The 16,975-nt window shown below is 36.0% G+C and overlaps 1 long non-coding RNA gene and 1 pseudogene across 1 annotated transcript; both read left to right on the top strand.

The window, feature by feature from the left end:
* Positions 1-377: 377 nt before the first annotated feature.
* On the top strand, positions 378-13,463 carry LOC122148904 (annotated as a pseudogene).
* On the top strand, positions 11,662-12,530 carry LOC122148954. Its single transcript, XR_006162745.1, has 3 exons — positions 11,662-11,880; positions 11,965-12,017; positions 12,096-12,530. It is a non-coding gene; the product is annotated as an uncharacterized LOC122148954 (long non-coding RNA).
* Positions 13,464-16,975: the final 3,512 nt, after the last annotated feature.

The following is a 16,975-nucleotide window of genomic DNA, read 5'->3' as shown; positions in this document are numbered from 1 at the left end:
AGTAGTAAGTTATGGTGACACAAATGGCACCGTTTCATGACTCATTCCCAGATACATCAAAATGTACTCAAAGAATATTGAGGCAATTCATTATAAACCCATAATATGTCTTCTGAAACAGACATATCTATTACACTTTATTTTACAGTATGTGCACTTACAGTGTACTTAACTACAGTGTTTTACTTAAGAAAATCCTAGTAATATACCACCTACAGTTTGCTAGCTAGCTATGCCTTCATCATGTATATGCATATTTGGTTGCAATAATTTACAAAACAGAACACATTTAATATAGCTTTACATGGACTTTAAGTATTTATTATTATTATTATTTTATTTATTTTAGATTTTGTGTGTGTGTGTGTGTGTTACAGATGCAAGGACTGGACAACAGCACCTTCCAGTCTAACATTCCAATGGCTGCTGACATCACAGTGGGCATATTTTACTCCCTTTTTGGTAAGAGTGAGAATTCATTTAATTTTTCATCTGCATTCTCATCAACTTTGTTCTATGATCCATAACAGAGTTACAGGTTTTCCATTTGCTTCTGTTTAATCCACATATACATCTAGCACTGAAAGCAAGGGTTGACTGCACTCTGCTCCGATCTGATCTTAACATATGTGCACAGGTGTACAGTTCTGCACTCTCAGTGTTTATATATCCGAAGCTGGGTGCTTTTTGATGGGGTATGTATTTGTTAAACACATGCAGGTGATACAGATTAGGTTTGTGACTGTGAGTTTGTTGGGGGAATTCAATAAGAAGGCAATGTGCTGTTTGCACATTTGGCTGTGTTGTTTTAATGTTCAAGGAATTTTGCAAATCAGGTAATGGCACAAACAAGCCTGTGGAATTGGGGCTCTTTGTGCAATCTGATTGCACTTTGAATGCAGGGAAATTTGCGACAAGACAAAATATAAATAGGCACATATACACAGAAATGCAATACATATACAGTGCCCTCCATAAGTATTGGAACAGTAAAGACAAAATTGCTTTCTCTGCTGTGGAGTAAAGATATTTGCAAATATGATTAAAAGATGAATATGCGACAAAACTACAGAATGTCACATTTTATTATCAGGTATTTTGACACATACATGTTTTACCAAATAAAAAGGACAGCACTTTTAGAGATCATCCCACTATTTGATGTGAGCATAAGTATTGGAACAGTTGAATTTAAGGCAGATGTAAAAGATTAAAAGCTAATATTTAGTTGCAGATCCCTTGCATGCAATCAGAGCAGTGAGTCTGCAACCCATAGACATCACCGGGCTCTTGCTCTTATGCTTTGAAATGCTTTTCCCCAGCCTTTAATGCAGCCAATTCCAACTGTTGCTTGTTTTGGGGAGTTTCTGTCTTTAGTCTCCTCTTCAGCTGGTGAAATTAATGTTCAATCGGATTTAAATCTGGAGATTGATATTGGCAATCTAAGATTTTACATTTCTTTGCCCTGATAAAGTCCTTGAGTGTATTGGCAGGGTGATTTGGGTCATTGTTCTGATCCAATATGAAGTGCTTTCTAATGAGTTTGGTGGCATTTTCTTGAATATTGGTAGCCAAGATGATTTTGTACCCTTCCAAATTCATTCTGCTACTGCCATTCTGCCATCATACATTAAGTCATCAGTAAAATGAAGAGGTCCTGTTCTAGAGACAGCCATGCATGCCCATGCCATGACACCACCTCCACCAAGCCTTTCAGATGAGGTTGTATGCTTAGGATCATTCACAGTTCCCTTTTTTCTCCACACGTTTGCTTTCCAATCACTTAGATAAAGGTTAAAATTTGTCTCATCGGTCCATCAACTCAGTTCCAAAACTCTACTGGCTCACATTTGTGAAGAATCTTGCCTTTCTATTTTTGGTGCTGATCAGAGGTTTGCATCTTGCTGTGTAGCTTCTGTAATTCTGTGTCAAATTCTCCTGCGGACAGTAGACTGACAGAGCATCACTCCAGCTTTCTGGAGGTTGTTCGTTATTTTACAGACATGTATTTTAGGGTTCATTTTCACAGCTTTTATGATTTTGTCTGTCATCAACTATTGTTGTTTTTTCTCAGCCGATCAGGTCGTTGTTGTTTGCTGATGTCACTGGTAGTTTCCAAACTCTTGATTTCTCCATGCCCTTTGTTTTTTCCTATAGTTCAAATTGACTCCCTTTTTTCTTTTAGAATCCAAATTGCTTGATTTTCTTTCAGAGTCGGCTTCCTCGTCTTCATCCTGGTTTGTGTGTGTCATCATCGAATGCAAGACTTAGAATGCAGAAGCAATGGATATAACTGATATGGCACATTCCCTGCTTTTAATATCTGAAGAATTAATGTAACAGGACACAGCTGAACACTTAGAAAGACCTGTGAGGCAACTGTTCCAATACTTATGCTCACATCAGACAGGGAGATGAAACCCTAAAAGTGCTGATCTTCTTAGCTGGCAAAACTTCTTTGTGTTGAATCACCCAATAATAAAATGTGGCATTCTGTAGTTTTGTAGATTTCTTGACTCCACAGCAAACAGAACAATTTTGTCTTTACTGTTCCAATACTTATGGAGGGCACTGTATGTCTTTCTACAATTTATAGATTCATTTAACCATTCATTTAGCAATTGAATTCTTAATTAAGTCATTCATAAAATCTATTAATCAGCCTAGCCTTCATCAATCATACTGTTTGTTGATACTGAATGTCTGATATCTGTAAAACTGAATGTTTTGTCTACAGTAGGCTGCCAGCAATAATTCACTTGCTGTTTACATGAATCTTTTTGATTAGTTTAAGTGCCGGTGATGCAGTTGTGTGGGGCTGCACACATGACCCTCACTAAAAACTCTCATGCAAAATGAACATTTAATCTAGCCAACTGTCTGAACTGAATTATACAATCAGTCACTCAAGCAGAAGTGTTCTACTGCTGATTTTTCCTTTTTTTATCGCATATGTGCTTCAAATTCTACTTTTTAAATATTAAAAAATGTACTAAGGTTACAACCATTATGCACCTGCACGTGTTTATATGTACAGAAACCAAAATATTCTAATAATGTACTAAACAAATATTCTAATAATGTTACTAAAAAAACGACGCCAATGGATATTAGGAGATAATGAACTGAATGAAATAAAAATATGTAAATAAATAGATTATTTTCCCACTAAGCAAAAATGTGTTTAATTTATAATGTTTTACACGTCCAGCCAAAAGTTTAGAATAATTATTATTTTTTTGTTTTTGAACTTATTCTCATCAAGGCTGCATACATGCACAAAAGATTAGTTTCTGCTGCCATGATCACTAAGCAATGCATACAAAGTCCCTTCTAAAGAATCTTTTGCATAAATAGAAAGTGAACTGACTGTAATGCTTTATGTTATGGCAGTCTGAAAAACAAACTTAAAGTTGCTATCCTGGATCAAATGTATTGCAGATTTGATATGTGCATTTTTTGCGTGTGCATATGTATGCTACATACTTTGTGTTGGCTATGTGTGTGTGTGTGTGTGTGTGTGTGTGTGTGTGTGTGTGTTCGTGTATCTTAAGTGCTCTGACATTCATTCTCCTTCTAACAAAGATCTCTGCAAACATTCTTTCTCTTTGATGAATGCTCAAACTGAAGGTAATGCCTAGGCCTGCACACAAAGCTTGAACACAAGTAGGCAGTTTCCACGTTCAGAGTGGTTTTCATGTGCTGTCCTCAGTTTGCTTTGATAGAAAACGCTGAAGTGTTATAATGTTTCATTTGAAATGCACTGTGGATCTCTGCAGTGTTCATTGATTATTTATGTGAAAGCACTTCTGTGGAGCACTACAGAACATCTTGCCATCTTCCTTGGTCTATTTTTTTTTTTTCTTTTGTTATTTATGATTATGGTTCCGTGCATAGCTCGTTGCAGCGTGATTAAAATAATTAGACATGATGTGTTGGGTGCAGATACAATGGAAGTGGATTGAGTGTCAGAACACTTGCGTGCCAAATGCTAATTAACTTTTTCAGTTGGACATACAGAGCACTGACCTTCTTCTTTAATCTGTCTCTCTTCTGTCTCGCTCTCTTTTATTCACTCACATTGCCTCTGTACCTTTCCTCTTGTCCAATGCATTTCGGGAATAAAAATGTTTTAACAAAATATTGTTGTTGTTGTTGTTTTTTTTAAATTTGCGTTATAGTAACTAAACTAGTTAACACTGCTGTGATGGGGTTAAAATAAAGTTTCTGAGGGTGTGACTGATAATTTGACATTTTTCTTTACTAAAACTGCAATAATCCATATCTCAGCATTTTCTTGCACTTTTGAAAAGTTTGTGGGAATACAGTAGTAGAGTAATGTGAGACACATTCATTGGTGGAAGCTTTAGATCAGAGGTGCCCAGTTTTTAATTTTTAACACAATTTCTTATTTTTAATTAAGTTTTTAATATGAAGGGCCAAAAATTCAACTTGATTGAGAGCCGAGGGCCAAAAGTAAATGTTGTATTAGATCTGATCAATAAAAAAAATAATTAAGCAAAAAATGTAAATACACTACCAAGAGAGATTAATGTCAGTCAGTCTGAAATGCACCTTGAGAGGACCACCCTGCCAGGTTTATGATCCCTTTCATGGGAATTTTATCATGGTATATTTTTATTAATGACAGAACTCAGTGTAACATGCATTACTTATGTTTATCACTATAAGGTATTAAACCAAGATCTCAGCCTTCATTTGTGTGTGCTGTTTCTTAACAGAGGCCCTCAGAGCACATCTGAAGCTTAGACACTATCGGTGTAAATCTGATGAGATTTCCTGACAGTATATGATCATGATCTAAAGGGGGATTGCTGTGAAAACTTCTGTCTGATTGCTTAATAGACTAAATATACATTTATGATTTAATTTCCACCATGATTTTCATCAGTCTAACTAGCTGAGGCAGTTTGTTGTTATCCAATCTGAATCCGATTTAATAAAAATCAAATCTGATAGGCAAGGAATATACTATATATGCAATATGAGTCTATACTATATATGATATAGAAAAGGGTGAATAGGTAATACAGTTTTTTTTTTTTTTACAGTGTATAATATCAATCCAAATATTGTTACATCAAAAAAAAAGTCTAATCTTACATTAACATAAAGCTATTTCTAATGGCCTGTTTCTGGCCACAAAGTTGTCATACACAACACCATTTCTGAGAATTTAATAATTGGCTTTTTACAAAGCATATTGTCCTCTTGTTTACTCTTGCTCGCTCAGCTTTATAAAACAGAATGATTTAGAGATATCTGTGAACAGCATGATTTTCAATTAAAAAAAAAAGTTCATAAAATGATTTTAAAAAGACCAACAACTGAATACTTATTATTTTTACATGCTGCAATGAAGAGTGGTATTGCATTTTAATTTGCCATTTTCTGTGAAAGAAAAGACTGTAGTTAACTCTTTCAGCTCAACCTGAATCAATGTGCAGATTCATTAATTGGAATAAATAGAGGTGTTCTTATATTAATTTGAGAACAAAGGCAGGTGCATAGTTTAATACACAAAATGCATTTCTGTAAAATTCCATCCAAACACTTTCATACAAGGACTTTCATAAAATGACTGTATGAAGGACAATTATTACTGGCTGCTTTTGGAAGCTTTTGACTGGTTGCTTCACTGCCCTATCAGACACTGTAGACAGTGTTTGCTTCACAAAACTGATTTCAGACAGATTTCTGAGGCAGCATAACAGTTTAGTGATCTACAGTAAAAAAAGAAATAACGGTGAGTGCTAGTATTAGTTGGTCAAGTGCTGGCGAAAAAAGATGTGTCTTTAGATGATTTTGAAAATGAGTAAAGACTCAGCTGTTCAAATTGAGATTGGGAGGTCTTTCCACCAGCTGGGCACAGTCCAGTAAAAGGTCCGTGTGAGTGATTTTGAACCTCTTTGGGATGGCACCACAAGGCGCAGTTCACTTGCAGAACGCAAGCTTCTGGAGGGGGCATAAGTTTGAACTAGTGAGTTTAGGTATATTGGTGCTGCGCCAGTGGTCGTCTTGTAGGCAAGCATCAGTACCTGATCACAATACAATACCACTACTCTCTTATTACAATATAAATTCCTTCCTAGACATGAAATTAGAAGTTTAAAAAGTTGTTCAGAAACATGCATTTACACACAAACCTACATCAGTCACAACTTTCAGATGCCATTTTAGCTTAACTAGTTATCAAATGAAGGCCTCTAGACAGGATGTGACACGATCAAAAGATTTAGACGTGCCTTGTTTTCCATTACATTATTCACTGAAAAAATGGGGGAAATGTGCAACAAAATTCTTTATTCTGTAAAACAGGTTGTGTTGCTTCTGGTTCAGGTCTTTTGTATGTGCTTTGTTAAAAATAGAGCTGTTTTACTCAAGATGTTTTTAAAGGAGATACCAAAGATGGTAACACTTTAACTTTCATTAATACTGGTAAATCATTAACAAACACACTGTATAATGCTTAACAGATCATTAGTTAATCTATATTCACATAGCTAGAAATATGAGGCAATGTGCTTGTTGGTGTTTACTATTAAACTTATTAAACATGACTGATTAACATATTATTATTTAATGTAAATTGAAATGCTTACAAATGTCTTAAAACTTTGAATTCATACACTCATGCACTTTTTCAAAAATCTACACATGATTTTAACAGAAATTATACAATTTGTTCTAAATGTCACTTTTGCTAACAAATGTCATTAAACTTCAGTTCATATATTAACTAATGCTCTTTTTTACATTTACAAATGTTGTGGAAGAATAGCTTAACTAGTTATTTTAAGCTCTTCACAAACCAATTCATGTTCACTAACTCATAATCAGTCTGTAAATGTCACGTATTTGGTCTTTGTTGTGAAGACTTATTTACACATCTTAGCAAATAACTTATTAATTATTTTTTCATGTTTTTGCAGTACCCAGTCTAAACATGTTTTTATTGCCTCAACACTTATATTAGTATACTACTATATATCATTAAACAATATATTTCTTGAATCATACATCAACAGGAGAAAACAAATCTGTTTTTTTTTTTTTTTGAGAATATATTTGTTCATCAAAACAATGTCATATAAACAGATTTAACCTTTATTATAACCTTTATTTTCCTTTATAATGAGCAAATTGACATTAGCTCACGTTTTTTAGCTAATTGAATACATATTAACTAATGATCCGTTAAGCATTATGTAATATTTGTTAATGCATCATTAATGAAAATTATTATAAAACGTTACCCATACTGCTGTTAACGCTTTCTCTGACAAGCCGATGGTCAGTTGACGTTCAAACATATACCCCATTGCTTTGATTCTCCACACCGGCTTGCATGCAATATCTGGCAAAAAGAACATCTGAGCTAAAGTCAGTTCTGTCAGAAAATTACTTGCTTTGAGTCCAGAGACTCCACAAGCATAAAGTCAAAGTTTCGTTTCAGCTGTTTCAAAACTCAAAACTTCAAAACTTGAAGTATGTGTAATTTATGTAGTAGAACAAGCTTGAAAATCTAATGTTATTTTACTAATAAATCAAAAACTGCCTTTCTAAAAACTCCTGAGGGATCCTATCACTACAAAATGCTAATTCTCTTCTGGCTTTTGGGACTACAGACTGCACTGCCAAATATATTTCATACAAGTCTTCTACTTTTAGCAAGAATTTATAACCAGAGTGTGGTTCAGTTCCAATGTGTTGGTGGATGAAAAATGAACTTTCAGAAACGATCTTGTGGAACTTATCACCACATCATATACCACAAATTCATCTTACATTTTTGGACTTGCAGGTGTTTGTTCGCTCTGTGGAAACAGTATGCTGCTGTATGTGTCCTACAAAAAGAAGCACCTCTTAAAACCAGCCGAATTCTTTCATTGTTATCCTGGCCATCAGTGACCTGGGCATGACCCTCAGCCTCTACCCCCTCGCGGTCACCTCAAGCCTCGCACACAGGTACCACAAAGAAATAAAAACTCCAAAAACAAGAAGAAAAAAGAAAAATAAAAGACAGGAGAGAGGGAGGGCAGTTATTAAACCAGCATGCAAGCAGTCCTGTAGTGTAACTGCAACAGCAGGACCTTGATTCAAAGAGATTCAAGACCTCTCCATTTTTATATTGGGGGTCCTTGAATTGTCTGAGTCTGTAAAGGTTGATTTTTTTGTGTGTAGACATGGAAAGAATACAGGAGACAGTCTGAATCCAATGGCTCCTTTTGCACTGAGCGACTCTGTGCCACATGTAGAGCACATCTCGCACATAAATCCAGACCACAGCCATCGAGGTTGAACTTTTATTTATTCCAGACTGTGGTTAAGAATGAAAATTGCAATCACTAGCTGGTGTGACATAATGCTGTATTTGAAATGTAGGCATGAAGACACACCCTGCATCCTTTATAAAAGGAGAATGTACTTTATAGAGATGCCCTTGAAATGATTTAGCACACATTTGTAGGGGTATAGGATTTGAAGACAGCGGACAAAAATGCAAACTAATCATGTAATTGTGCATTTAAAAAAAATAGGCTTTTAAACTTGATACACATATCTTTTGTTGTGGACATCTGGGGGATGTGTATCCAATCAAACTCTATGACATTTTGGCACTAATTTCATCTCTCACTTGGTCTTGTGGATAGTACTGACACAATGTTTAGCCCGTGTTTGTTAGGCTGGTAAATTACAATGTACTGTTGTTTATGCATTTATAACATTCAGTTTTCAGTCTTTCATTTGAATGTATGTATTTGGCAGATACATTTTTTTATCCCAAATTTTTTTTATTTTTTTGTTAAATGTTTCCAAGGAATTAAACCCTTGACCTTGTAGTTTCTAACATTGTGATCTACCAGTTGAGAAAAAGGAATGCTATTTCAGAAATTTCATGTATTGTAGGGCTTATGCAGTTAATGGTAGTTTTAATAAACTTCAATCCTTGAATTTTTGTTGAGATGTTGTATGATAAACATTTTTAATGTGGTACTTTTTTGTTCTATTTTATCGAGCTTTGATTTATATACTTTCTATTTCTTATTCTAAGTATTATTTTTATTCTCATGATTTTAAGTTTTTACTTTTCTTTCTCCTTATCATGACTTTGTAAAGCAACTTGAATTACAACTTTGTATGAAATGTGCTAGATAAATAATTTTGCTTTGCTTTTTCTTAATATAGTATAGTGGCACAAGTGAAGAAGGCTGTTATTAAACATATCTGCATGTTAAAAAAGGTGATTTGGCTGACAAGAATGCCAATGAGGAGGGCTACTTTGCAAAGAAGATCCTTTGATCTTGCTTTTTTCTTACTTAGTGCTTTTTCTGTTTGCAGATGGCTTTATGGAAGGACAGTGTGTGTGATCTATGCCTTCTGTGGTGTTTTGTTCGGGATCTGCTCTCTGACCACTCTCACTATTCTGAGCACTGTTTGCTGCCTCAAAGTCTGCTATCCACTTCACGGTACCCTACATGATATTTTCTGTTATGTTAAATAAAGTCTGAAAGTTCACAAGTGAAAATGGTTTCATTTAGAATTTACTTATTTATATTATATACTTGTATAATATTTTTTATATATAATAGTGATGCTTCATTCCTGAATTAATCTTTATTGGTTAAGTTGAGAGAATAATTCAATGACTCACTCATAAGTCACTTTTCTTTAATTAAATTAGATTTTTATTTCATTTATAACATATTATTGTATTATAACACTGCTCAGTTGGGTTGAGAGAATAATTCAATGACTCACTCATAAAGATGGTCACTTGTCATGTTGCTGCATAAATTAGTGTTTAAAAGATCTTTAAATTGTATATGTGTGTACCTGTAGGTAATAGGTTCACTTATGAGCACGGTCGTGTGTTAATAGCATGCGCATGGGCCTACGCACTCGTGTTCGCATGCTCCCCCCTCACCCACTGGGGGCAGTACGGTCCTGAACCCTATGGCACAGCTTGCTGTATAGACTGGGCCTGGTCCAATCACGACTCAGTTGCTCGCTCCTACACCCTCTGTGCTCTTTGTTGCCTGTTACCTGCTGCCATGTGGTATCATCATCATCTCCTACACACGCATACTGCTCACGGTCCGAGAGTCCCGCAGAGCGGTGGAGCAACACATCTCAGCACAGACGCGCATGGGAAACATCCAGGCCATCATTGTGAAGGTGCGGTGTTATTATTAATACTTTTTTTTTTCTGTCTTTTGACGAACACATCCAACACAAATGTAGTCAATATTAAAAACGGCAATGAAAATAAAATTTTTGTTGACAAGAAAAATTAAAATACATGTATAATATATATTATTTTAACCCCCCTTTTTGATCATGAAAATGCATTTTCTGAACTTAAATGGTTGTAATTCATGAAAGCCTTGGAATACAGACCTAAGGTTGGTCTGTTTTTAAAGAAAACAATCAGGAGATTATCGCTGAAGTGAAAGCATTTAAAAAAAACAAAGAAGTTTATCCGAAAGAAAATGTACTGTAGTATTTTTTATATTTTATAGAAAATAAATATTTTACAAGATATTCTGGAAACCAAAATTGCTATAAAATAAAAGCCATATGTCTAACTAAGTTATGTTCTGAATTTGAAGTTGATATTACAAAAATTGAGGTTCTTGTGAGATTTGTTTAGGTGCTATACCAAAAATAGCCACCGAGTGACATTCAAATTCAACTGAATTTTTTTAATGCATTTTCCTGTCAAGAAATTTATACATTTCTGCCACAGTTTTACTTCTATCACAAAATAACCACTAAATATAAAATCTTGAGACTCAGACCTTTCCAACAATATGTGTTTTGTCAAGATTATAAAAACGTTTTATTGTAATAAATTTTGTAATATGATTCTTGACACCATCCACTAGGGGGAGGAGCCCACAAAAATTATTTAAAATACCATTTCCATGGTAACACAGTGTCCGATCTCAAAATGGTTTCAAATTATATCTAATTTTAAGCTTTCAAATGATAATCTAATTTATCCTCCTGATAGCGGGATGCTAACATTTCACAGGTTAAAATTTCATATATTCAGGGGCGGATTTAGTGATTTGGGGGCCCTAAGCAAATTCCAGGTATGGGGCCCCAACACAATAACTCTGTGCTCTTTTATGCCTAACCCTTATTTTGCCTGCTCTCTCTTTATAGTTTATAGTTTATTTATACCTTCAGAAATTGTCGATTGGATAAATTCATCAAATAATTATTTAACCTGATGCTGAAAATCACTAGTCATCACATTCATGCATTTATTTGAGCAGCAGTTCGCACCAGCGCGGATAGGAAAACTGTCACTAAATTTTGTCACACTTCAGTTTATCGCAATCTCACAACATCCCATTAATCAATGCACCCCTCTGCACTGCACAACAAATCTCTCATTTACATCATATCTATACTTTAATGAGAGGATTCGTGAACTTGCAGAGCTCAGCACTGGACAAAAACTTTTGAGCGGTGAGTGGATTCTAACTTAAACACCTTGCGTTCAGAAAAAATCAACAGATATGTCTGTGATTGGTTACATTGTTCAACGCTGCAAAAACACACTGTAAATAAAATATAGTCTGGTAAGGAATAGCCCAGGTGTGATTGGCTGATATCATGCCAGCCTGTGAACCTATCAGTGTCCTACTCCTTTGTGATTGGTTAATATGGTTTAAGTCCTATTAACCTATCAGTGTTGGCATTGAGAATATAAAAACAGAAGGGCTTGATTGCTCAGGATGCATCATCCTTGGTACTGGACCTTTCTGGAAGTACATCATTATGAACAAGGGATAGGGGTTGGTGCATCCTCCTGTTGTTCTGTTTTATCAGATAGGCCTTTTTCAGGTTAGTCTCCCAGTGTCAAAAATAGTTTGTTTTTTATAAGGAGAGACTTTATTTGTTTGTCTTTTTTTTTTTTTTGGTTATCAGCATTCTAGTGGCCGTGGTCTTGCGTGGTGAGCGACTATGCATATTGCTACATGGTAAATCTCTCTATCTCTGTATGTATGATGGAAGTTTATTATGTGTCTTCATGAGTGTATTATAAACATGTCCAACAGGTGTAATTGCACATCCAGAGGTTTCCAGTAACTTGATTGGAGACTAACGTACATCAGTGATGTGACTGCACTGTTGCTTTGTTTTTAGTGTTTGTTGGGTGATTGTTTTAACTTTGTCTTTCTTGGTCTTATTTTGGTTAATTTTGTTTGTATGGGTTCCATTTTTAGTTTTTTTTTATTTTATTTAGGTTTTTATTCATGAGCAGCCATTCATTAACGTGTGTTTGAATTATCTGGGAGGCAAGTAAGATTTGGCCTTGGTCGGCCACTTGTTCCTCTTGTTGTTGCATATGACTGCTGATTTTTATTTTTTACAAGTAGTTAAATCTGTGTGTGTGTGTGGGTGGGTGGTTGGGCTCCTTTTGGAGTAGATTGTTCTGTTGTGGTATGAAAGTGAGAATTTTCTATTTTTGAATGTGTTAATTGTTTTGAAGTTTGTACCAGTTGACATTTTGTCATTTAGGAGTAGAAACTTTTAAAGCAGGATTGCAGTCTTTTAGCGTGTCCTATGAAATAAACTCGCTTAATTTGTATACCTTGTTAATATCTCACATGCTCACCATTGCCTTTGGCAACGAACCTTGGTGCCTTGCATAGGGCTGTTGTGTACTCCCAGTATATCTCAGCCGGGTGGCGTAGTCGACTATATGGCTTGTTGTTAGTTGTTATTGGTAAACTTCCCCTACTGGACCCACCCTTTGCCCACACAAACTTTGACGCCTCCTCCAGAAAACACAAATACCACACTGGAAGCGTTTTGACAACTACATTTGCACATATAAGATGGGCCTGATTCCTCGGGGCAGTAAGCTGTGGCTTAATTCCACTTATCGGTTTAAGTCCGCCCCTGCATATATGGAGTTACACTATTGTAGAAGACAATGTTGTATTAATGCAATAGCTTGATTAAAGGTCTGTGCTGTCTTGTTGATGGTCAACATTCAGTGGTCTTGCGAATGAAAAGGTTATGGTTTCTCTCAATAAAAAAACAAAAAATGTTACCAACTTTTGGACAGTAATATTATCCTATGATATAACTAAAATATGAATTTAGGTTTAAGGATTTAGGGTTTTTGATAGTGTAAGAACAGATTCCAGTCGCCTAAAAACTCCTTCTGTATGTAGAAATGATATGACAATGATAGCTATGATGAAGTTCACTGCATAAAATCTCTTTGTGCACTTTTCTCTGTCTTTCTCCAGCTGAGTGTGTGCGTGTGTATAGGATCACGCACTGCATGGAGTACATATGCACTAGTGTTATGTGGGCGGCGTATTGGCCATTTTGAGGACATCCCGCCCCTGGCAATTCGCCATACCTGCAAGTTTTTTAGCCAAGTCCTCCACCCTTTAAACCCTCTCATCTAAATCATTGCTCACAACCCAAACTTCCGCCACCTATCTGCCGGACATGCGCTCCCTGGCGAGGGGTTTGCATGCACACATTGCCTGTGCAAATTGTTTTCACACGCTGGAGGTATCCGCCCATCACTAGCCCTCAGTCTGCGGCCCCTGCGGCGTCAAGGCCAATCCATTCTCAGAAATCAATGGGGGGGCCTGCTAGGTCTATTTCATTGCCATTGTGAGAGGTGCAATGAAACCCCCCATTTGAGCAGGTTTAAGCACTAGACACGCGCGCTGTCCCGTCCCCGTGAAACACTGTGAAGTTGTCTCTGCAGGGACAGCACCTGAACTCGAATTGGAGCCGGAGCTGGAAACACAAACCTGAGAGTGATCACCACGAACGCCAACTAAAGCGCCCAATCAATTGGACGTGTAAGACGTCTGTGCGTGGTTGATGAGCCGTGATCGGGGGCGGCAATGTTCTGAGATTGACAGTTGGAGATCACCTTGGAAAACAGTGCTGCTATCGGCAATGCTATGCCAAACAACGCCCAAAACTGTAAACACCTGAGTCTATGCATGGGTGTGTGTTGTATACGCATGTTGTTGCTTGTGTGATTCCTTGTCTCCAGAGGGAGTAAATTGATTTTTTTTTTTTTTTTTTTTTTTGACATATGGCCTCAATGGAGGACTCCTGACAACAAATGACTTTCTGTAGTATTGTGTGTTTAATTTGTCTGTTTAATGGAGTGTGCAATGATTGTTTTTTAAATTCATTTTTTGTAAGAAAAGTTTTCTTAAGAACAAACTGACACAATATTGGGTTGTTTTTTTAATCATTGAATTTTTAAATGAAGTGTTATTCATGTCTACACATGCATTCTTGATGGACACGTCCCCGCTTTAATCAGTGTATAGCTGGTTGGAGGAACCATCCTTTTAAATCACTTTGGGCTCTTCACACTTGAAAATAGTTAACCCTTGGTTATTCTAAACTCTGGGTAAATTGAATCCTGCGTGTTAATTTGCTTCAGTTGTAATATTGCTTATAATTACCAGGGGGTTACAAAGTAATCCTGGGTATTCGTCCGCTGGTTCACACCGTACAATCCTAAAACCCCCGGTTAATGTTCTTATATGCATATTTGCGATGTCAGTGTCACTGACTTCATGAATGCAGCACTCAACCTGTTTACATAACAGCTTAAGCATATCGTAATTAATATTATATATTGCATATTATATAGGTGCAAGAACTGTAATCTTTTTTTTCCTGAATGGACTTTTCAGACTGTAAAGGTCTGAATGAAACGCTCTCTTCTTCACACATATTCCTTCCGTTTATACAGCAAACTGGCTGCGTCCGAAAGCTTAGGCGACTGACTTGATGCCATGCTGCCTTATCAGGCAGTGACTTTGCGGGCAAAGTTTGTGCAATGAAGGGTACCTCATTCAGACTGACCACCAACCACAACTTTCAGATGGTATTTGTTAGGGCTGCCCCCTTAATAGTTGAGTCACCTTTGTTGACGAGAAGCATCTTGGTCGACCAAAGTTTTCATAAGAAAAATCCCACAGGAAGTGGTGAGGGTCAAGCAAGTCCGTGACAGACAGAATCATTAACGGCTGGATTTTGTGCTAAATATAGTACTACCAACGCTCACGCTATCATTCATCAACCTCAATGGCTTATTCATCTGCAAAATGTATCGTAGTCAGCAATTTTACATGGTGCTCAAACTAATGTTTAACCTAGAAAAATGTCCCGCTATTCAAGTGTCTTGTGGGGGAGTGTGAAAAGCTGCAACAGTAGTGCACTTGCAGCACTGGACAGATGGAGGCGCTGATGCGCTCACAGTGAATACAAAAATACTCCATCATTTTGGCGTCATAAATATAAGGAGAATGCATCTTTTGAATCTTGTAAAGTTCAGAAAAAGGCATCTCAGGACGAACAGGAAGTGGAGCTAACATTGGATTCGGACATTACCTGATTGACCTTCCTACCTTGGAATGTGATGCACATGATTAGATGCTAAGCATTCTAGCCCGTAACATTCTCAACACGTACATCATTTCATCATTTACTCGTTTTGCGTCGTCAACCAGTGTGGGGTTAGCATCACCAAAAAAGCATGGCTAATCCTACTCCGAGCAGGGTTTTATAACACCAGGTTAAAAAAGCAGTGCTAACCTGCTACGACAAGTACAAGTGTCCAAACATTCATCTACTCAGGGTTAAAAGCTGGGTTTTTAAATGACGATAACCTGGGGGTTAGATGCAGCGGTGAAAAGCCCTATTTAAGTGACTAACTGAATAAACTTCAAATTTGGACTATTATTAACTTTATTAACAAAAGTTTGTGTCAACTGCCACTTGGATGGATGTTTTGAGGGGTCCACTCAAGAATCTGTTTCACAGCTGTAAACAGTTGAATGAGACTCAATTCAGGACTGATGTTCATGGTGAATGCATTCACATTTACGTAGTGTTTAGTTTTGAACTACTTTTTGTTTCATGGCCCCATAAGAAAATTTGAGAAAGGACTTTCAGATAACACTTTTTTAAATAAAATTATAGAAACTGCTACATCAAGACATACTAAACGAAAGTCTCAAAAATTAAATACATAAAATCACAATAGAGTTTAATGGATTCGTATGAAATTATATTATGGTTAGACTAGTAAAATTCTTTTGTGGGTATCATATGCTGATTGCTACAAGAATCTGGGGTTGCTTGCCTTAGGGAAAACACTGCGCTGTATATCAAAAAAATAATTTGAAAATGGTGAATTTTGTGGTGTTACAGTTGTATGTGTGGTGGACCTCTCGCATTATCACCCTCGTACATATTATAATTCTCTATTACAGAGTCTTTTACAATTTGTATTGTACTGTCAGCTTAATTTTAGTGTTAATTTGAATTGTTCATTTAATTGTTAATTTATTTTAATGTGGGTTTTAATTTTGGTTTTTTTTATTATTTATAATGGATATCAGTAGCTATTTATTTAAATTTATATGCATTAGCTTATATGTAATTCATTTATTTTTCAATGTCAAAATATAGCGGGGGAAAGCAGCCGTAGTGTTAAAAGGATTCATTAATGCTCATCCTTAATTACTTAAGTAGTTTAATTAATTAAGTTAAAACCCGTTAAAGTAGCTAATGGTTCTGAGTGATGTTTATTGCAATGATTGGAGTAAATTTCTTTTCAAACTCCATGTGCTTGGTGCTGTTAATGAAGAGATAAAAAACTAAAAACTGAAGTTTTTTTTTCTATTCTTCAAGTGCAAAAGGAGAGTAAAATAACAAATGGGGGACAATTATACTATAAGCTTTTCATGTCTCTGCTTTTTTTTTTTTTGTTTTTTTCAATTGGGACAGCCAACACAAAAACACCTACATTACAAATCACAGGTACATACATACCACTCCCATAAGGAATACAAAAGAAAACATAATTCTTCAATCAACTATCCAATCTAGAGATACAATCAATTTATATGATGAACAGTATTACGTAGTCTTT

Source organism: Cyprinus carpio, chromosome A20, assembly GCF_018340385.1.
Source record: "Cyprinus carpio isolate SPL01 chromosome A20, ASM1834038v1, whole genome shotgun sequence".
Lineage (NCBI taxonomy): Eukaryota > Metazoa > Chordata > Actinopteri > Cypriniformes > Cyprinidae > Cyprinus > Cyprinus carpio.
The sequence above is the reverse complement of the archived record's forward strand: the minus strand, read 5'-3'. Positions and strand labels throughout refer to the sequence as shown.